General features: G+C 38.3%; 1 long non-coding RNA gene across 1 annotated transcript; it reads right to left on the bottom strand.

The window, feature by feature from the left end:
* Positions 1-11: 11 nt before the first annotated feature.
* Positions 12-23502, bottom strand: LOC127956661 (uncharacterized). Its single transcript, XR_008153612.1, has 6 exons — positions 23424-23502; positions 19760-19841; positions 15407-15579; positions 10059-13580; positions 1687-1797; positions 12-531 (listed from the first exon to the last, which is right to left on the bottom strand). It is a non-coding gene; the product is annotated as an uncharacterized LOC127956661 (long non-coding RNA).
* Positions 23503-23731: the final 229 nt, after the last annotated feature.

The following is a 23731-nucleotide window of genomic DNA, read 5'->3' as shown; positions in this document are numbered from 1 at the left end:
AATAAAATCTATCCAAACAATTTTTCTGTATCAGAAAATACGTGAAAAGCTAACTCGTCAGATATATAACTGTTATAGTTATAAATCAAAACCTGTGATGAATGAGACATCTGTGCTGAAGTAATAAGACATTCTTTAATCAGCATTTGCGTAATGTGTTTAGTAATAGTTTTGCACTCTGCTGCACCCAGCAAAACAGATTAATTTTTAAATTTGTATAGATTTGTTTAAAATGCAGGGATTCTTATTAAAGCCAGTCGTAATCAAACAACTCATATAAAAGACATTGTAAACCTATACACATTAATTTCTTACTTCAACAATCATCATAATGTAATGAAATATAATAAAGACTTCTTTTGGTGAAGAGTTTATTGTGTGACAAATTGTCTGCATTATTCTGATGAGACATGGCTCTGTTTGCAGATCCTATGAGACGCTTGTGGCCTTCTGCATCCACTGGAGCATGATGGGATACACCGGGACAAACTCCTGGCTCTGACAGACTGCACATATGCCTCCCGTGCCCCCCTGCAACAAAGGAAAGTCACATTTTGATGAGCAACTTTCACTGATCAAAGAAAGCCTGCTGTATTTTCTCCAGAGCACCACTAGAGGATGCTGATGTTGCACAAAGTTCAGTTCTGCTCTGAAATACTCAATTATTACCACGGGTTGCCACAGGATTTTTAAAATGTAAAATGCAATTTCTTGCCAATGAAAAATTTTAGAGCAGAGCATTTAAAAAAAAAAGTATATTAACTTTTCTATATATTGAAATCACTCTCAAGATCCAACAATGATGGAAAACCTGGAATCATCATGGAATTTTAAAGTTGATTTCCAAGCCTATATATATGTTTGTGTACTGTCTATATTCATTATGTATATATAAAGACCTACACATACAGCATATATTTTGAAAATATTTACATGTATATACATGTATAAATTAATATTCATATAAATTTGATCATACATAAATATATAAAATATATAAATGTAAACTTTTTCTTAAATTTTTACATGCATATATGTGTGTGTGTGTGTGTGTGTGTGTATGTATATATTTTTTATAGGTTAGAGAGTTGAAAACAAAACTATTAACTAAATTAGAGTAAACTGGCACTACACCAGAGGCTGTCACTGGAAAGGTTAATTGTAAAAGTGGTGGCAAGGGCAAAATTTTAAGCCTTAGATCTTAACTAATAAGACTAAGATGGCCCTTTTCTGAAGGATGGCCATCCAGCCATTGAGAATAGCGAGAGATCAACCACTCCGCTCTCTGTTTATAAGGGAAAGCAAGCAGTATTATTGGTATACACAAGAGCTCTACAAATCTGCCCAGGCTAAAGCTATTTTAGAGAACCCTCATTTTATAAAATGGCCAAAAATATCTACATCTTTTCCAGTCCGAGCACTCAAAATGAAATGTGTCATTTAGCGGAAGCTTTTATCTAAAGCAGCTTACAGTAGGTTAATCACAGGGACAGCCGCGATGGGGCAACTTGAGGTGAATTACCCCGCTCAGGGGCATAATAAACAGGATCTGACCTCAAAAACCTTTTGCTTGCTTACACCTGAACCGAAAACCTCAATCCTTGAGGATCTATAACCAAGAGGCTTCCATCTCTCTGCGTTAGTGCGACAGTGTGTGTGTGTGTGTGTGTGAGAGTGTGTGTGTACCTGATGTGGTGATTTGAGTTCAGATGGGGCACGAGTGAACAGGAAATGCAATATGGTGCTGTATGGGATCAAATCTCCCAGCGCTTGACTCCCAGCGATGTGCTCACTCGTCTGAAACAGAGACAGACAAATATATTCATATTCACCAGGAATTCCAATGCGGGTGTAATTTAGAGCCTGGAATGAATGCTGAAGATTTGAAATCTCATGCATATGAAAAAAACGTCAAAATAAACCATGTCTGTGACATGTTAAAGTAGAGCTCAGTTCATTTGACGTCCTCCAGTGGTTTCACAGCAGATATCTACACTGCTGACAAGACGCGAACCACATTTCAGTAACAAAAAAGGTCCCAGTTTCAGTCTAATCTTAGATTTATTTTTGAGCCAGTGCAGTGATTGGATACAATATAAGATTATTATTTTGAGATCTAATTATAACTGCACCATTTTTTTCATAAATGGAAAACAATGCAAGTCTAGGCTTTTTTTATTCGCATTTTCATCTCGCCAACCAAAAATCATACTCTCAACCGACCAATCGTCTCTTAAATGTGGTTCTTAAATACTGTATAATGAGCCTGTTAAGTAAATCTGATCATATTATACATTTTATTCAAAGTGGAAAACAATGCACATCTATATATTTTTTATACATGTTATTATTGTTCACCAGCTGGAAATTACACATCTAATCACTTCCTGTAGGTAAGTAAAGATGAAATATGAGATTGCAAAGTGAATCCTACTATAATATGAATCTTACTGTAAATTATTTCAAATTGCATCACTCTTTTCATGAATGCAATAAAAGCAATGCACTAACAAGACTGCAGACGACTGAAGCCTCTACAATAGTAATAGTAGTACTGATATATTTCCACAGAAGACATCCTTTTCATAAACAACCCCAAGTCAAAAGAGGAAAGCTTATAAGATACTTCATGAATCAACTCCAAATTGAAACACATGTCTAGGGGGTAACTATGTCCCTGTACTCTATTAGCTGAGAGGCTATATTTAATCAAACAAGCGCATGAGTGTGGACGGAAGTTGCACCTCAGTTCTGGTCGGAGATTTCATCACTTGCCATCTGTGGTCTCTCAACAGTGATCAAACAAGACAAATATCTCCATATTAATAATTATATCTCTATCTTAGGGCTTTCTTGTAATAACATCTTTCCCCTGTGGTTGCCAGACATCATTATGCATGCTTTACATACACACTCATCGAGTAAAATAAAGCTGCTAGTGGGGAATCGGGCCTCCAGGCATGGCAGTCGCTCCCAGAGCTGGCATAGATGGCAGAGGTTTAATTTGATTAGCTGTCCTGAGAGACCTCACTGGTGTTTATTAGACTGCCTGGAGGAAGTACGGAGACTGCTTTAATCAAACCTGAATGTTGAGTTGTTCATGAGGCACCAGTTCATTGTATTATAAAACCTGAAATGCCAACTTCCTCTCAGGTCCCCCCCCAAAAAAAAACATTGTCTGGACAAACATTAACAGATCACTGTTCACATTTATACACAATGAAGCATTGCGTTTGAAATGGAAAAGACATGCAAGTGGTATTACATAAGATATTACATTCTGATGAAAGATTACAGCAGAAAACATTTTTATTTGGAATAATGTGCATCGATAAATCAAGACCAAAAAAACAACAAAGAAGCAACAGAGGGTGAGCATTATCCATTTGACACTGACTTCTCCTCAGCTAATCAGACGAGCATCTCCTTTAATAACCTCCTTTCTCTCTCTCTCTCTGTTAATTAACAGTTATTTTCAGAGGGAAGACTCCAGTAACCTCTTTGTCTCAGAGGAGGAAGGACAGGGACAAAGGATAACACGAATTGAGAGCATTTGTGTGCAAAATAGACACAAAATTACTGAGTGTGTGACATCAGGAGCTATACGTGCAGTCACTTGAGGACATGAAGATAAAGTCACCTGACACAGAAAGCTAAAGAACAACATCAGAAGAATGTTTTTTTTTTTTAATCATTTTGGAGTTTGATAGCTACAGTTTAATTGACGAAAGATATCTTAAACAACATGGGGGTGAGCAAATGATGACACAAATAAACATTTTCTTTTGAATGAATTATGTGATGTAAAGGTACACTTTGTTTTGAGAGCTACAGTGGTTTTTCTAATGCATAAATTAAGCTATTTTTTAATCACAGAAAACTAATGAATAAAATCAGAAGACTTTACAGGCTTAACAGCCCCAGTTATTAATGGACAAAAGGAAATTACTGAGAGCCACAGATTAAGTAAAAGAGACGAATAAAGGAAGGCTGACCCTCATTTCCAGCCACCAGCCACTCTCACACAAACACACATACACACTCACTCACTCACTCACTCAAACACACACACACTCACACACACACACACACACACACACACACACACACACACACACACACACACACACACACACACACACACACACACACACACACAGAGTAGTGTACTGTGATCTCGTAATGTGAGCATAGACTACAGCTACAAGCAACACATTGATTTCCTTTGTCACATAATCAATATCATAAATGTGTAGCTACTGGAACTGCTGAAATACACACAGTGTCAGAAAAGGAAGGTCGTGTTAATGCCTTTTAGCAAGTGACAGTCAGATTTTCCTAACACAAATAGGAGGTCATTTTTGGGTGAATCTCTATATTTTTTTTATATTTTATCTTCCCAGACAGCAACATTGTTGGCCCAGATGAGAAATCCATGTGAACTGGATTCAGGCTGGCACTGGTTTTTGTCTGGGTTGAAATCAAAATAATAAAAATTATATATATATATATATATATATATATATATATATATATATATATATATATATATATATATTACATTTACATTTATGCATTTAGCAGATGCTTTTATCCAAAGCGACTTACAGTGCATTCAGGCTAACATTTTAACAACGTGTTCCCTGGGAATCGATATATATAAAAGAATGTGTTGGGGTCCAATTAATGTTTATTTCATGCTTTAATTAAGCATATTTTAATTTTCCTTATTTGTGCATCTTGCAAGTTTTTTATTTATTTTATAATTCTTATTTTTCTCACTATTGTCATACGGCATGTATTTACTACACTGGAGTACAAATACTATAATAGATTGATCTTTTTATAAAAAAAAATCAGAGGCACTATTATAAAAAAAACATGATATATGAATCATTGTCTAAAAAACTACAGTTTAAGTAATATGTTTTTACCAAAATGTACCACAAGCGGTACTTTATTTATATGCAATATGTATTTTTAATATTTATTTTCATTTTGGACTAACATATGACTCAGACATCGATTTTGTGAGATTCAACCTTTTAGCTCATCTCCAAAGGAGGAAAACTGTTAGCACGGCTGCAGCTGAAGACTGGATAAAACTGGGGGAGTTTCTGGACAAAACCGTCTCTATGGCATGTTTATTTCCTTGCTGTCTTCCCTCAGGAGTGCCTGACAGCGGGGACAGAAATAAAACAAGCCCACCAAGCCTGACTCCAGTGGCCCTGAGAGATGTGGACAAAAGAAGCCACGCTGAATCATAGGGTGACGGTTTAAATGTTATCAAACGCTGGCACATCACTCTCTGTTGTATTCTCTGGACCAGCCAATGAGAGCAAGTGCAAGAGAAAACCAGAGATGAATGCAGAAGACGCTCTTCAGGGAATGTGTCCATTATAATAGCCAAAACCACACAGGTACATCCCCACATCATGTGTCTGCCGTCTCATGGCATCACAGGTTCAGTCTTTCAGCATGAGGACATGAAGAACTGAATGGAGATTTGCATGTATGGAAATCATAGTAAAAGTCAAAGAGAAGCTAAAATAATTCAGCAGCTTGTATTAAATTGCATCACCCTGTCACCAAAGCATTGTGATTTCCAAACCTAAAAAATACTGGCAATGCCATTACAACTCTTTTAAATGGTAAAGAATTATGACAACAGCACACCCATTACACTCTGTCTCTGCTTTAAGATACAATTTATGTTGAAATATAGTGAGCTAAGAGAGACCTGGTCTCATAATTGCCTTCAACAAGACTCGGACACATAATCCCAAACGTCAAGTTTAGTGCCACGAGGGGAGAACACAGTCTTTGTACAACCATAAATCCCAATTTTGACATCTCTCAGTTGATTTGTGTGGTATTTTGAAATGGTCAAATATGTGTAGGAAAATTGAGTAAACCAGGAGTGTTGGGTTTCAAATTTAGCTGCAGAGCGCTGGTGAGTCATAGTACTGGTCGACTACTTTTTCGGACAATTAGTCCATTTAAAAAAACCCTACTGCTTGAATTATGGTGTCCCACGAAGCTTTGCACTTAAAGGGATAGTTCACCCAGAAATGAAAATTATCCTATGGTTTACTCACCCTCAAGCCATCCTAGGTGCATATTACTTTAATGAACGCACATAGGACAATTCGCGTAAATTATTGTTCGTATATTATATATATGTTCTTACACAAATGCATTGATTCCATTTAGGAGGCCTTCATTAGCCCCCAGAGCCATGCTGAGTATTTAGCTGAAAACGTGTATACAACTGAGGTTGTTTAAGAGTATTAAGATACTACTGTTTATGCAGACTTGTGTAGCTTTACATGGAATGATGTGCAACACATACAGAGCTGTATGCAGAACATGTTTTAGTAATACAGTGCATGTGTTCCTTGTTTACCCAGAGAAGTCGTCCTGGTGCATAGTAATGAGTATTGCCTCGACAGACGGTAACAGAATTTAACAGTGGCTGAACGGCGCTACTCATCTGAACCGACTGCAAGTTAACAAATAAATGTGAATGAAACAAAAGGAGACAGAGTTATGCATGATATCAGTCAGCCAGATGTTATTTAATATGTGTGTGAAAGAGCAGTTCTCCTGAAGGTCATTGGTTTTTGTAGTATTTCCTCACATGGTGACTTGCGCTAACACCTGCTCTCCTTCCTCCCATGTGACTGCCTGACATTTGCTGATGGGACATCAGTTTGACCATCATGTGTGTCACGGAAGCTGGCCCCCCTCGTCCTAGACTCTTATCCGGCTCTCCATCTCTTAGCGACATCAATGCAAACCCAATAGGTCTCTCTGACCAAACAGGGCCGGTCATCAGAAAAAAAAAAAATCCCCTGCAAGCAGGAGATAAAGAGCAAATCTACGCTGGACATCTCTTCTTCCTAAACTCCTTCACAACAAAGTAGGTAGTCACATACTCAGCTTTCCCAGGATTCTTTGCTCAGAGCGGCATCAGGTGGCGCTAGTGCCGTTTCATTTTATTGCATTTAGTTTTGTTCTGGTTTAGAACAGTTCCTGTCCTCATAGATAGCCTTGTGGTTGGTGCACCGTCAGACATGTAATGGCAACCCGAGTTTGATTCCTGACTCGTGGTCCTTTGAGACCCTGCTTCCTTCTCTCTGCCCTATGCTTTCCTGTCATATCTCCTCTCCCCTACAAACAATAAAGACATAAAAGTCCCAAAAATAAATCTCAAACAAACAAACAAACGAAAAGAATAGTTCCTAGTGCGATGTGATGAGGATTGGGGAGATGCAGAACTAGCACTTGTATCTGGTGATGGAGGTGCATCTGGGATAAGTGTCTGACGAGTAGCACACTTTCCAAAGGGGACATAGGTGGTGCTCTGAAGTGTAAATGAACCGTGCTTTAATGGATCTATGAGGCATGTGCAAAAGATGTCCACAAGACTGCATCGACATCATGTGAAACATTTGACTTTTGGTAGTTCCTAGGATATCAAAGTCCACTAAAGGAGGTAGAGCTTTTTCACATTTGGCTCCCAAACTCTGGAATAGCCTTCCAGATAATGTTCGGGGTTCAGACACACTCTCTCTGTTAAAATCTAGATTAAAAACACATCTCTTTCTCCAAGCATTCGAATAATGCATCTCTTAAATTGTGACTTCAGTTGTATCTGATCAAATGCACGCTATTATTCTTTAGATTTTTTCTGTAAAGCAGCTTTGTAATGATTTGTATTGTAAAAAGCGCTGTACAAATAAACTTGGATTGAATTGAATTGAACATTTGGGACAGATATTGAGATAACATGCTCTACGTTGGAGGAGAGCAATGCTTCAACTCTGAGGAGAGCGGTAATGTGTTTTCACCTTGGATGTTGTTTACACTGAAAGATCAAGGGTTAAAGTGTGTGTGTGTGTGGATCCGTACAGCTTGGAGGTTTCGTTAAAAGAGACAAAGGGGAAGAGAATGACCAGTTTACTCATCAGATAGCCAATTTACCTCAGAGGACAGAGCGCTGAATTCAGAGAAGCTCAATGTTTACACAATTACTTTCCGAAACCAGCTCTAGAGACTGTGTGCGCTTGTGTACAGCTTCAGCATATCTCTAGCAAAATTCAGACCCTTTTGTTCATTGTCCCGTGTGCTCACCTGTTTATCTTTATCACAGATGCACGAATGCACACAGATTGATGGTGTATCATGCACCACTCTCACAGAAAGTGCAATGCACTTGTTTCTGAAATGCACCATGAAATAAATGTTGTGAATATAGAGGACATTACCTGCAGAGAGATGATAATCAAAGCAAAAAGATGTATATGATGTTCCTAATGTGACCATGTGTAGTTAAGTTATAGCTAAGTTATGCATTGCCAGTGAGACAGTTGTGATGTTTTTACCATATTGTTATCGTAGTCAAGAAGCTATATTAACTGAATTATGGATGTCCCTTGTTTATCTGATGTAAACAGAATTTAGTTGTTTGTGTTTAACCTCTAAAGATGCTGTGAGCGATTGCTCCGCTGCAGGATCCAGTCCAGATATAACCTGAAAACCACTCAAAGTCAGCAATCATTTAATGTTTAGAGTCCTTGAACATTAATTCCTGTCTCCACTCAAAGTTCAGGCCATAAAAAAACAATCTTACTGAAACAAGCATCTTCAGTTTTCACCAGTAAAACTTTGATCACCTCCAGTTTAAATATTTAATCATAGAGAAATCTCTTTTTATTACCTTATTAATCACAGCAGCAAGGATAAAGCTTTGGCTGCTGACGTGTTTTTTTAATGGGGCAGACTGGGGACTACATCAGCTGGTGCTAAAAAAGCCACTTGTGAAATATCACCACTCATATTGTACAGATATGACTGGTGGTGAGTCTGCAGTTTCAAGACTCTCTCCTGAGGAAAGGCACTGCAGCCATATGCTGTTTACAGACAGGTCGACTGTTTTCCACACATAGAGGAGTGTTTTAATACAGCAGGACTCTATAATAATTTCATGCTGACTTCTATTTAAACGCCCCACAAAATCTAACCTGGGTGATTTCATACATCCTGTTGAGTGAATTTTTACGATAATCTTTAGGAAGCACATCCTGGCAAAACATCTATGGGATGACAAACCAGAACTTTGGTTTGATTTCTCATTATCCAGACAGATACTAAGAAAATACCAATTTAGCATTTTGTAAAATTGGCACATGCCAATCAAACTGAACAACTCTTATTCTTTTAACTGGAATTTTATACCTTGTTTATTTCTTTTCAAAAGGAAGATGATTTTCAGAATATATGAAGAGCTATTCACAATACAGTGAAAGGGACCATATGAAAGCTATATCAGCATATTTCAAAGCTTTGTGCAAGGAACAGGCTAAACGTTTTGATCTTTCCATTTACCACACAGCTCAAATGTATTTTGGAGCAGTTTATATTCAGATATGTTGAAGTCCTTTGGACTATTTGTGATCCTGGAGCACAGAACCAGTCATAAGTAGCACGGGTGTATTTGTAGCCATAGCCCAAAATAAATTGTACAGGTCAAAATTATAGATTTTTCTTTTATGCCAAAAATCATTAGCATCATTACATATGCTAATGTGTTTAGCATTACAAGTTCATGTTCCATGTAGATATTATGAACATTTCCTGCCCTTAATATATCGAAACTTAACTTTTGATCAGTAATATAAACTTTAAAGGTGATTTTCTCAATATTTAGATTTTTTTTTGCACCCTCAGATACCAGATTTTCAAATAGTTGTACCAAATATTGTCAGATCCTGACAAACCATACATCAGCAGAAAGCTTATTCATCCAGCTTTCACATGATGCATACATCTCAAATCTGCTTTGGTTTTCCTGGGTCACATTTTTATAGTACTTTTAGTGATTTTTATTTTATTTTTGAAGCTTGAGAATACTGTTAAAATGAGAGACAAAACAATGTTTAGTATAGAAGGTAGAAGGTTATGTGGGCTCGTCACAACACAAGGATGAATGCATGGCTTTGTGGAGTGATGTAAACCTGTAGTAACTACAGTGTCTTGAGAGCTGGTGTTCTTACTTTAGCCACAGCTTGCTGCCGGCAGAAAAAGCGAGTTCACCACAGCGATGTTTCTCCTCTGACCCTCCGTCAGGGGTCCGATCACCTGACCGGCGTCCCCTTGTGCACACAGCAGAGAGAAATACAGAAGAAAGAACAAGGGGAGAAAAAATTAGAGATTAAACAATATTGAGCGTCACAGCCAAAGACTTGAGTAAATAATCAAGGAGACAACATCCAAAGCGAGGCGAGCGCAGGCTCCCACTAATTTCCCCAGATGCCCCAGTGTTCGTCTGAGGTCAGAAGCGCTTTGCTCAGTGGTGGCACAGCGGTCAGCATGCTGAGACACAGGCGGTACCCATGGAGCGCGGACAGCAGAAGCAGCTGGCATCGTGGGATGGAGGGCGAGCAACAGGGAGACGGAAGAGAAGAAGGATTTGCCCGGCTCAGTGCCACACCACAGGAACTAACAAGCGAAAGGTTGTCTCAGTCACGAGCGAACTACTGCACTCAAACACGTATTCGTGCCACTCTGCTGCATCCTAAACAAACAGCAGCACAACCTCCAAGACATCACACCTCTCATCAAAGGTGGAGGACTGGGGAAGGAAAAAATACCACACATTGTCTGCGAGGAACAACCACATAGGATGGTGGCAGCAGGGGTACCATGACAACAGTCTAAAAATGGCAAGGCAATGGTTAATTAAGGTTTCCCGTGGCAGGTGTGGAGATGCCAGGTGAGGTGCAGCAACACTAGTGAACAATCGAAGTGGGTTGCTCCTTCACACCTGATGTTAAATAAAGCGAAGCCTCCGGTGCATATCTGCAGTCCAATACAGTGATGAACTAGGTCTGCGCTAAACCTGCCCGAAGACCAAAAACATTCTTATACCTCTGTAATCCTCATGAAAGAGCCCTGTTTTTAGATATTTCTCATGCAGCTAAACCAGATTACAGGAAGCTACTTTAAAACTCAAACACTGACCTATTTTTGAAAAAAAAAAAAAAATTCTATTAATTATTGTATCTATATTTTAAAAAGACAATCCACCCACAAAATAAATCTGTCATAATTTTTTTACCCTTATGTTATTCCAAAACCATAAGTCTTTGGGTAATCTTAAAGGCATGAATCAAGATATTTTTTAAGAAACCTGAGAGGTTTCTGGTCGTCCACTGAAAGTCCAGGTAAGCAAAAAAGACCAAATTAAATAATCATCATTTAATGCGATCGTATCTTTTTACAAGATTTGTATTAAACCACTCTATTCATATTTATTTATTTATTTTATTATGCTTTTAAAACCTTTTTGGATCTTTAAATTGGACTTTCAATGGAGTAACAGAAGCCTGTCAGGTTTCATTCATTTGTTTCCATATTTTTTATTTGTTTAAAAAATATGAACTTAGGTCTTATGGGTTTGGAACAACATGAGGGTGAACAAATAAATGACAGGATTTTCACTTTTTCACAAACCATACAAGATTACTAAAGAATAGTCCTGAAGAAAGCTGGCAATGACTGCTTCAATGGGATCAACTGATTGGATTGTGCCAATGATAATCAGCTCGGATGAATCATTCGGAGAAATTCTCTCAAGCCTGAGGTTATCATCTATATTTTGGAAATCATTCTCCTGCAAGTGCACTCTGCAGAAATCTGTAGATCGGAGTTGGTTTAAGACCCATTCCATTATCACAGCAGGAAGGATATGAGAGGTCAACAGAGATAAACATGGTAAATGTGGACTCCATGTTGTCTTTAAATTATTGTTTTGCACTAAAGAGGTCAGCTGCATAATCTTTGGAGAGCAGGTGACAATTAACTGAAATGAGAATAATTAAGGAATGAGAGGAATCACTCACTTGTAAAGCTATCTCGGCTTTGTAGTTAACTCAAACTCTATAGATCTACTTAAGCTTTTAAAGTGAAATGGATTATAAAGGGTTATTAATGCATTATAATTATTCATAATGTACATACATTATATCTTGTCGTAAATAATTACATCTGAATTTAAAATGCATAGAGCAACAATGAATAGATAAGTGTTATAATGCATTTACTGGTCACAATTATTCATGAGATTGTACAATGCATATAATGTGCATAATCAATGCAATAAAACTATTTTTCTAATGCATAAAGGCTGTAAGTAAAATGCTACCATTAAGTGATTAAGGATCTTACTGTAAATCTTGTGATGGCTTAATGTGGATCACTACTGATAAAAGAGATTGTGATTCGAGCCACTCTGACCAGTAGCTTAGCACACATCTATCAGCCACAATATAAGAGCAGAGAAGTTCATTTAGGAAACTAAGAGCATGAATATTGTGTTGCAAACTGATTTGTCCTCGAACTACATTGCATTGCATGCTCGATCTCACCTTTGCCTGTGTTGCTTCTATTAAAAGTCCAAATCAAGTAGCACCTCTATAGGTATAGGGTGAAATCCGCCCTGCTCTTGTCCAGGTCACGGCTCACAGAAGGTGCTCTGATTCTCTGACGCTTGTTGAAATGAACCCCACCCTGGCTCGGCTCTCATTATGAGCCGTGTGTGTCACCTCCCTGGCAGTGTTGAGGGGCATGAGAGCAGACAGCCTCCCGCTCAGCCTAGCTCATTATCTCTGTGTGTGTCTTACCAACTGCTCTGACTTGACGCAGAAAAGCTGCACAGTCTTGGCGGCGTTCTTGGCCACTGCGATCGTTAGGCTGGAATCCACTGATGCAACAATTAGCTCACTAACGTGCAAAAACAACATAACGGTATCAACTGTTACAGGCAATAAAAACAATCAGAAGTGTAATCAAAAGTCCATTATTAGTCCTTTAGTAATTTTAGTATTATATGAAGTGTAACTATATCTATTTCTCTTGACTCCAAATGCTTCCAGTGCATTATTGGATTCTTTTCTTCATGGAAACATGCAATACTTCCTTAACACTGTGCTCAAAATGAGCTTTCTTATGGCGTCTTTTCACAGTGTGATGCTTGCTTTACTTTGGCTCGGTTTGCTTTTCCACTGCAGTTTCGAACCACTTCAAAATTGGTGGGATTATAGATTATTATAGTGCAATGGTCGTTTAAAGCAAATCGTTTAAAAAAAGACATGCAAACAAATGATAATGCTGTGGCGGATGCTGACTATTTAAATCTAGTGTCTCGTGTCACAAATCCAATGATGCTGGAAGTGAAGATTCTCTGACCAATCAGTGATCTGCAGTGTTAACACGTCACATTTCAGTGACTGAGGTGGTATCAAAACAAATACCAGGTACTGTACTCAATGCAAAACCCCCCAAAAATGAGCTGCACCATGCAATTGAAAAGCAGCATTAGAAGGCCACATACTGATGGAACAGAGTTATGATACACTATGCATAATGGAGGAGTACCTGGCTATTGTTTTAATGATGCTGTCAAGTTCATCATCAGAAGGTGGGTTTCTGATCAAGATTGATGGGGTCACACAAGAGACTTGGACAGGTAAGCTGCTTCATATGGCTGAAGAGAGTCCTTCAGATCCTTCTCTGGACTGGAACAAATAAAAAGTCAAAACAGTTATTCCTTTGCTGAACTGTAAGTGTAAAACAAGTAACTGACAACACGTGCTTAGTCATAGTGTTTCCTGGCAGTTTCTGTACCCTGATGATGTCAGAACCAATGTTCCTATCATCAGACTATCGTCACTTTATGTAATCTGAGTGCATGCATTTTTTTTTTTTTTTGTCACATACTTGGTAAGTATGAGATTGCACTGACCTAAATCTTAAATTTAATTGGAGGCATGCCGTAGAGATAATTACAAATTGACACTAAATCAAAAGTGCAGCAGAGCAAACTGAACGACACTCAATGAAACCAAACCATAGCTTACTTACACTCCTCATCTCAGTAGGGAACAAAGCCCCCACATTTGTTTTTTTCACTAATAAATTAGTTTTCCTGTCTGACAGCTGCTTAATTCCCAATAATTATTACAACGTTTGACCTGTGAATACCAATTGTTGATAAAAGTGTAACTGATTTATGATCGTTTCCCCAACACTTACTATTTTCATTAAAAGTTTCAGACTTTTCATTATACTGTAAAGTCTGAAAATGAGGTATATTATAAAATAGTATTTGACAGTTCTTATTATTGTAATGCGTAGAACCTATAATATGAAAATGACTCTGAATTTTAGTCATACATCATGAGATTATTAGCTGTATAATACTTTTTGATGATTTAGATAAAACAAAAAAATATTTTATTGTAATACAGTAATGAATTGCAAAAATGATAATGATAATGGTAATGTGAATAAGAGGGCAAAAAGTAATTCAGTATCATAAATTATGCACATTTCTTGCAAAAAAATATAATAGTTTGTGTAAATCTTAACAATAGTTTTAAACGGGCTAAGAGAAACTGAATCATTAATATCTTAAACTAAAAACCAAATGAATCTTAACGTTTAAAGACGAAAAGAGCGCAGTGAATTAACACATAATATATTTCTGTTCAAGGCTGTACTGTAGCCAAATATAGATCTACTGAATCTCTCCAAAATAAAATAGTTTACCCCCATATCATCCCAGCTATATTAAACACATTTGCCACTTTTTGACAAGATGCCTTAATAATCTTGGCTTATTAATTAAAGCATATTGCTGGTTAATTGCTGGTTGTCATGCATCTTGACATGCTTTTTTGAGCATGAACTGCACATAAAATGTGGGCCGTTTAGGGAAGAATTGTGATTATGGGATCAAAATAGCGGCAGAAACGTTGAGTGCATTCGGAAAGACTGTCTGAAAATGTGTCTGAGAATAGAAGGCTTCTTTGCTTCCTAAAACATCTCATTCAGGTGAAAGGCAGAAACACTGTCTGATAGATGAGAGCTGTTTTGAGAGTTTCACATCTTTGTTGTGCCACCAAAATGATAATCATAGCTGTGTAGATAATTCTGGCCTTTAATATGAGAAATCATGGCCATTCTGTTTGACTGCTTGCACTTAGCATCTTAAAATTGTTAAGTCAGTCAGCAATCATTTCAGCAATTGATATTTGCAATTTAGTTCATTAGTTTGGACTAAAAAAAAAATACAATAGTTTCTACAAAAAAAAATATAATAATTCTTAACAGTTATTGTTTTAACCACAATAAATCTCTGGCAGCTCGGTATTAGCCACGAGTAATAATTCCTGTAGCAGCTACTGTATTTTGGCTGAAACTATTATTTATCATGGAACATTTCTGTATGGACTACACTTCATCAATTTGTTAAATAATTACAACAGAATTATGCAAACCAAATGTTGGAGAATTAGTATAAATTTAACTGTGTATGTGTTTTTATTGTGATATTACTCACTCATAGTCAGATCTTCAGCATCACTGACAGGTCCACATCTAGACCTGCACCACTGCTCACTAGCGCCCCCTGTATGCTTGATCTGTACTGCTGGAGCCTCTTCCAGAGCTCATTATACAGCCTCGAGAGTTTGGGATACTCTCCCTCCAGGGCCTGCTTCAGGAAGGTTGATGCTAAGAACAAGAGAAAAAATACACTGAGAACAGGATGCATTTAGAGAGAAGATGGCCACATGAGGGGCTTTGGCACCAGAGTAAATGCAGTGAATAAAGACATTGCTGTTGGCTGGTTCAGAGTTCATGCTGCCGGTGCAAATGCAACCAGGAAAAAGTCCCAAGGGGGAAATTGGTTCTCTAGGAACCACCATGTTGGCTTGTTCCTAGAACTACACGGAGTGAAAGCCACTATAGAGATATCCATGTGTTGTGTCTACGTCTCAATATTGACATTGTAGAAATACTGCATTACTAAAGTAGTTTAAAACAGCTAAAAAGGATGCAACTGCATTAATAAAACAAAACAAGACACTATTTTTATTTACTTTGATTGATGTGCAATGATGAATCTAAAAAAGAAATTTAATTTCATGTTGGTCAGTTTGACTATAGTTAAGAAATCAGGGTTATAAAGCCTACACTGTTGTGGACAATGTTGGCAAGCATTGAGTTAAAACGTCTAATTCTTTCTTTGTGCCTCAGTGAGCTGAGAAACCAAATCCCTTATCTCAAAACCAATCTAACAAAAACAATGTCTGATAAAGAGAATACACTTGGCAATATGAGAGTCAAATGCATGGAACTGGATAAAAATGCCTCTTCATTAATATGGTAATAACCCAGCTTTACAGGTGATTAAATGCTCATTACGAATATTATGCAGATTGTTTCCTATGCAGATTGATTTGATGAATGCATAATTGAGTAGTTCAGAGGCGCAAGCATCTTAAACAGTTTCCATCTTTGTTTTGCTGTCACTTGAACAAAGACAAATGCTGGTAGTTGTACTCTACTGATGGACCAACAAATAAACTCCAGTGGTTGAAAAATGGCATTTTCATTGAACAAGTGTTAGTCAGGAGCCACGTTTTGCCTTTCATGCTGGGATACAATAATGAAATGATAACATTAATAATAAAAACAGAGCAGAAATGACCCTAGACCTGCACTTTTACTGTTAGCAAAGTAATTTATTCGGGTCCCCAGGGTTCAAACAATGCTGAAGGCCAAGCCAGGAAGCCTAAGCTGAACATTGAGAAGAATATTGGCTTCATCCTTTGACCTGCTCTTTGAAAGGCAAACAGTTCAGGAGAGAATTCTGGGAAGAGGCAGTAGGGAGCTGTCAGTAGTCACAAAACGTATTTTTTTAGGACAAAGAGGAAGCGATAAATCATTTATAAACCGATCTTCTTTGAAGTCTTGAGGAGCAGTGACAGAGTCCACAACAATCGACCCAAAAACTAAAATGTTTTCTGATGGCCTCTTGGAGCCACAAAGTTTGCGAGAGCATCTCCACCTCAAACATTCTCATTTTGTGAGAGTATTTTGGCATAGTTCCCATAATAGATGTGGGGAGGTGAGCCCCCTTGGGTCTGGAGAACATAAAAGCAAGTTTGATTGAGAGGTTTCAAATCAAGCTTGATAAAGGCTTAGAAGAGGGAGTAATGCACAAGCATTTGGATAATGAAAGTGATGCAAAGGCTCCTATTTGCCTTCTATTGATCAGACTGAGTGAAGCACAAAGCATCATTAGGTCGTGATAACACAGACAGGGATCAATAGAGCCACAACATCAAGGCCAAGGTCTAAACTACAGTGTCTCTGCAGGGAGGACGTGCTACCCGAAATCTTTAGCTCACTAATTAAGATGGGCACCAGTTCTAATCATGAGTCAGTGTGATCTGTGGCAATTCTGTGATATTGAGTGTTTTCTGTTGTAATACAGCTACTGAAAATGATGCATCAATAAAGTGAGCAATGATATACATTACATTTCTTGTTCAGAGAACATTTCCTCTCGAGAAGTCTAGATTTAAGTGCCTAGATCAAGAGCACAATGGCCATAGCTCATGAAACATCCTTTCTGGGGTTTAAAACCACAACCCAATGGCAAGGACATGATTTTGAGAATACATGAACAAAAAATTGCTTTAGATAAAACTGTTTGTTAAACACAAAAATGTAATCGTCACCATAAAACCATCAGTTACAGATATACAATACAAGTGTCTAAAAGCTAGGACTTCAACTCCTAGGTATTCACTGTCCTGTATAGTGTCCTGTACAACACTAATCAAACACACCTGAACCAGCTAATCAAAAAAATCACAGGCCAGGTGAGCAAAAACAAGTCAGAAATACACTTTACAGGACAGTGGATCCCTAGAAGCAGGGTGTAACTCAAAGTATACTTCTGATTTGATCCATCAATTTATAAGTTGTAAAACGGACACTGTACTTGTAGCATTGTAGCTTTGGCACTCCATTTTTATTGGTGTCTAATACATTTGGCCAAAATCTCATGATATAAGAGATTAACTATGCACAGGAACGTACTGGCCACAGCTAGACGGTAAATGCTAAGACTCTTTTCTGCTTCTCAAACAAAAAAACATCATCCTTTATAGGCACATTGTAACATTTCTTGCTTTACAAGGTTTAGTCACAAGCTCTTTTGAATGCTTTTCACTGGTTCAATATTTATAAGACCCACAAACAGACTTAACGATTACCAATAGCACTGATTTAATGAAGTATAATACAGACAGGAAGTTTTCCACGGCACTCCTGACAACCTTTCAAGGCACACTATTGTGACCCGTTCACACAAGCACTTGTCAATGCATCTGTCAGTTGTTGTTGCAGCCTCCACTATTTTGTTGTTGTTTTGTCTCTTTAGTTTAATTTTCTTCTGTGAAACAGCAGCATGGGCCAGCGTTGCCACCTTGTGGAATAACTGATTAGTGCAAAACCAAGTCGATGCGCATTACGTGCTCGTAAAAAGTATACACGGTTACAAAAATCTGGTGGTGCACATGCTATTCTGATGACAAATTTTACCCTAGTATACTTTGGGATTTAAAGATCTAGGGCCCTACCATACACCTGGCATAATGCAACGCAAGGTGCAGCGCAAGTGTGTTTGCTAGTTTCAGTCTGGCGACATTTACATTTTCTCGTCCAACGCCACGCCGTTTAATTAGCAAATGCATTTGTGCTCATTTTTGTGCCCATGGGCATGCTGGTTTAAAAAAGAGGTGTGTTCAGGCGCATTGCTGGTGCAATGATATTTTAAGGAGCTGAAAACAGACTGCGCCACAGACCAATTTAAACCTGGTCTAAAGTCTGGTGCAATGTTTTTCCTTTTTGTTATTTAAAGAGCGTACACACTGCTTATTAAACACAGGGACGCACAGCAGCACACAAACATGCCAAATATAAATAAATAAATAAAGATAGCAAAATAGCAAATCCGTCATTGCACGAGCACAACTGGCTCTTAAAGGGAATGGAAGATGAGACTCTGATTGGTTTATTGCACGTTACGACCAAGAAACACCCATTACTCACTAAGAGAATAGGGACAACCCATTTAGACCATGCAACTGTTTTTCCGTCGTTAAAATAGCAAAAGTTGATTTGGACATGCCCTGAGTGCACCTGCGCCATGTGTTTTACACTTTGCATTTAGATCGTTAAAATAGGGCCCCTAGGATCTAAACTCTATCCTAAGACTGGGTGGAAAACGCTATTCTGAAATGGTACTGTAGCTTCCCATGTTACAGGCTAATTTAAAAAGAAATAAAGAGGGGAGTCTGTTTTGGTTTTCTCACCTGTGGAGTCACATGAATCTCACATTTGAAGGTCTGCTTCCTCCATATTCCCTTGTGACCAAACACCTTGATTTATCCTGCTTCTCAGTGATGATAACACCCTGACATCAGTGTAGTTTGCGTTGTGTGTCTGTATTGATAATGGACTCTATCATTGGCTGCATCTGAGCTCAAAAATTCATCAGAGACTGGAGGTGTAAACGTTTCTCCAAGGAGCCCCTCTTGCTTCAGATTTGAGTGTGAGGTGGTAGTGAAGAACGAACAATATCTGAGAAAGCATACAGGCTCAGTTCATAAAGAAAAGGGTTAACAGAATCGGGCTTCTTAAAAGCAACTCCAGAAGAGTGTACGTGGGTAATAGAATTTGAATCTGACTGCAATGTAATGAAAAGAAAGCAAGAGCGGAGGAGAAGAGAGAGAGACTGGGTGCAGGAGGGAGCTTGTGTAACGCTCACACACAGAATGAGCTTTTGAGATGCATGGCGGGGCATCGTCTTAAACAAAAACCCCAGACTGAGACTCACCAGCTGTGGCTTTCTGCAGCTCCTCGGAGAGCGTCTGAGTGACTGAACTCCAGAAGGTGTGCAAGATGTCAGGCTGCCCATCCTGATAAGAGAGAAACACGTGAACTTTACCATACTGGCCTCTGACACACATACGGATATGCATTAACATACTGTGCAAACAAAGCTGATGTGACTGTCTTTAATGGCTCCCACCCATAACACATCATAAAAATAAAAAAAAACAATGTCAAGGTCAAATTTCACCCATAATAAAAACTAGAATCTCAGCAATTAAGCACAGTTTAAACAAGACATTTTGATTAGCAATAAGTGTACTTTTACTGTGTAAAAAATGCTATCACTCAGACAACACTGGCATTAGCAATCATTGACAGAATAATGACTGTCCGATCCATTTGTGTGTTTGTGTGTAAACGGGGAAGTCTGTGGCAAATGATCATTTGGGAATCATGACCAAACAAACATGGTCTAATGCTGATGGATGTGTGCCATGTGCCAATCTAACCACTTTTCACTATGTGTGTGTGGAAAGGCTGGAGTGTCTCAGGATCAGCCAAATAATGAAGCAGTTAGTTCGTCTGATCCTTATCCTATCACTCCCACTGCTGAGCTATTGAGAAATGAGTACAAACTTTATTTTGAAATCTAATTTACAGTACATACACAGGGAGAACACTGTAGATCGTATGCATTCAGTCAGATTTATTTACTCACCAAAATAGTATTTGTGAGTATAACTTGAACACACTGTCAATTTACAGACAAGATGCACAATGATTGTTTAATTTAATTTACACAGGGGGGATGGAGTGAGCCAGATATATTTTAGCACAGAGCTCAAGGCCATTAAAGAGGAGTTGATCCACTACCTCAATCACGTCCTGTGTTTCTGGGCTTTCCTATACATCTATTGTTTGGCTGGAGACAGAGAGCAAGCAGCAATACCGTTTCACTGACATTGCATCCACACATCAAACCGAGCAAATCAAGCCGTACATCAGGCTAAAGTAGTGTGCAGTGACTTTACAGTGATATAAATTACTCTTTCTTATGACTCACACAATTTCTGCCGCTACAAATTTGAGAATTCTCCAAAGAAAAAGATGTGAAAAGATGAAGTATAGAGACTAGAAAGTTCAAAATATAAAGTATATATATATACTGTACAGTGGGTCCAAAAATCTAAGACCACATTGGCGATCTTTAAATCTGGAAATGCACATTTCATTACTTTTTTATTGAACATAGGAAATGATGGAAAAAATGTGACATTGGGCATGAGAAGTCCATTGTATGAAAGGTCCATTACAGTTCACAAGATACCCTTGGTGCATTATTAATAAATCATGCCAGAACCCAAGCAGGTTTTGCAAAAACTTGTAATGTTTATTCAAAATTTGTATAGTAGCATACAGAGTGCCACCATCAATGAAATAAAACTTATCTTGGAATCTGTCAAAAAAAAACAAAAAAAAAAACACTTTTCATATATGCTCCAGTACTTCAGGCACTTTCTTCTTTCTGATGTGGAGTCGTATTTCACATTTATGACACCTGAAGTGAACAAGAGGGCCATCCGTGAAGATGAACTCATGCCAGAGAGCCAGAAGGATTGTTTGCTACATAAAAGCAGCTGGGAATCCAACGGGAAGGTCTGTTTTACTCGTGTAACTGTTAAATGTAGCGCATTGCAGGTTTTGCTTTCCGATGGGTGTCTGTGTGGGGGGTGTTTGTGCCACAAATAAAGGTGTGAGATTGTGGGAGTATGAAAACGGCTTTCGAAGAGGAGGCAGAGAAAGAAAACAAAAAACACGGCATTCACCCACCTTTTCCAGTCTCCGGGGAATCCGACAGCAGCTTTGTTGTGCTGTACATTGACTCCTGTACAAAGTTCCTGTATGTGTTTTCCTACACTGCATATGTGTCCCGTCTCCTGCATGCATCTTGTTAAACTGAGGGTTCAGAAGCGCTGTAGGCCTTTTTACAGCTTTGTGAGGCTCCAAGAGAAGTGCCTGCCCTGCAATACCTTTCACAGGGCCTTTTAAATGTCGAGCACCTCTTTCATCTACAGCTGACGGCTGTGTGAGCCCCCGATGGCACTCTGTCAGTCATTCTGGGTGGTTTGAATTTCAATGTGTGCCTTTCTACGTGGAGCTTTTACTTTATACAAAATGTGAGCTTGTCAAACACATTTCAGTCTATGAAGCATTATAGTTAAATCAGCACACATGATTATTTGAACTCTTATTTTTGTTCATCATGTGTAATTTTTTCTTACATATTCAAAAGAGCCAAATTTTGCAAAACTTTTTGCTTTTCCATTCTGTTTTTCAACGAGGAAAGAAAAAGGTTTATGAGAGAGCGGGAGAAGGTGTTGCCATGGAAATGCCCCCACCCCATTCCTGCAGACCTCAATCTTCTGACAGAAAATCTCGATTTCCAAGAGGTGATTAGAAGCCGCTCAACTCATCTCAGTGAAACTGTTTACTGAGTGAAAACGGGAGGAATACCGACAGAGAGAGAGAAAACGACTGTAGGTTTGGAGACAGACCTTTTCTGTTTCTCTCAAACGCAAGACACAACTATGGCTGTGTTGGGAATGGAATACTATCATACTGTGCTGTAAACTTCATGCAACAGAAAACATTAGTATGCAGTAGTATGCCATGTTGTTGTCACATGATCCCTTTGCGATTAAATCAAGTGGCATGCAGCGATCATGAAATTGCATTATTGCAATTAATTACTGTATGTTGATTCAGCCGTACAATAAGTTAAGAAAGCGATGTGGTTGAATTGTGGTTGAATTTGTTTTCGGTTCACTGGTTGAGCGATCTAGTGTGCTCTACTTTGTAAACTTGTGCTACACTGTAAATATAAAGGCTAGAGCAATTAATGCAATGACTATATGAACAAAAAAGCTTAATAAATCTTAATAAAATAGCTTTATAAATCTTAAATGATTTCAGACACAACTTCTCATTGAAATATAAAAATGCATGTGTAAAATTTGCACATAACAGCTTTGCTTGTTATGGTTGAAGGAAATGCGTCGCTAAAAGGCCAGCTCTTATTCCCAGCATTATATGATCTCTCTTACCACCCTTTCCTAAACTGTTCTAACAGTTTATTTAGCAGAAAATAGCACCTTAATTACTGGCTGTAATTAGCCAAATTCTCCACTGAAGGAATGGAGAGCCACGGATGTCTGGGATACCAAAGGGGAAGTGCATTGCATATGCCTTTGCGAACGCTGTTCTTTTCACACAGCGTGCACCAACACACTCCTGCTAGTTCACAAAGTCACCCAGAGCCAAATGGAGAATGTAGATAAAATTGTCCCATCACTGTCTGGCCGGAAATGTGTGGTGGATATATGTGTGTGCATGTGTGTATGCGTGTGGGGTAGATAACCTTGTCACAGAGGGGCCAGCCACCTGCAGACACCAATTAGGATGTCATTTACTGCTAATGTGCCAGCAGCAAGTGAACCAGCAGGGGCTATGCAGGCAGGCCAGCCAAAGGCAAGGGCGACACACAAAAATCCTTTGTAATAAATCACTACATATCAAGGACAAACTCTACACACATGGGATACGTACATTATCGAAACTTCCCAGTGCAACTTTGCAAACAAATTTGAACAAATTTTCCATCTCACCTTGATAATCTCATCAATAAAGCACACGAGACACTGGGTCCCTCTTTTTGGTTAGAACCTTCTGCAGGTGCTGCACCTGTTCAGAAACATATCAAATACCCCTTTTAAGCACAATCTAAATTTAACGAAAAAAAAGGTAAAATGTTTACTGCATTCATACAGTAGATCTATTAACGAGTTTTAATATCATGCACTTAAATTAATGCATCATGCTCATGCATTTAATACAAAATCAGATTAGTTGATTTGTATATTTTTCTGTACCAAAAGCAACTTATGCACCAAGCTTTGCAAGTTGCCAAGTAATG

Source organism: Carassius gibelio, chromosome B4 (genome assembly GCF_023724105.1).
Source record: "Carassius gibelio isolate Cgi1373 ecotype wild population from Czech Republic chromosome B4, carGib1.2-hapl.c, whole genome shotgun sequence".
NCBI classification, from domain to species: domain Eukaryota; kingdom Metazoa; phylum Chordata; class Actinopteri; order Cypriniformes; family Cyprinidae; genus Carassius; species Carassius gibelio.
This window is presented reverse-complemented; position numbering and strand designations above follow the sequence as displayed.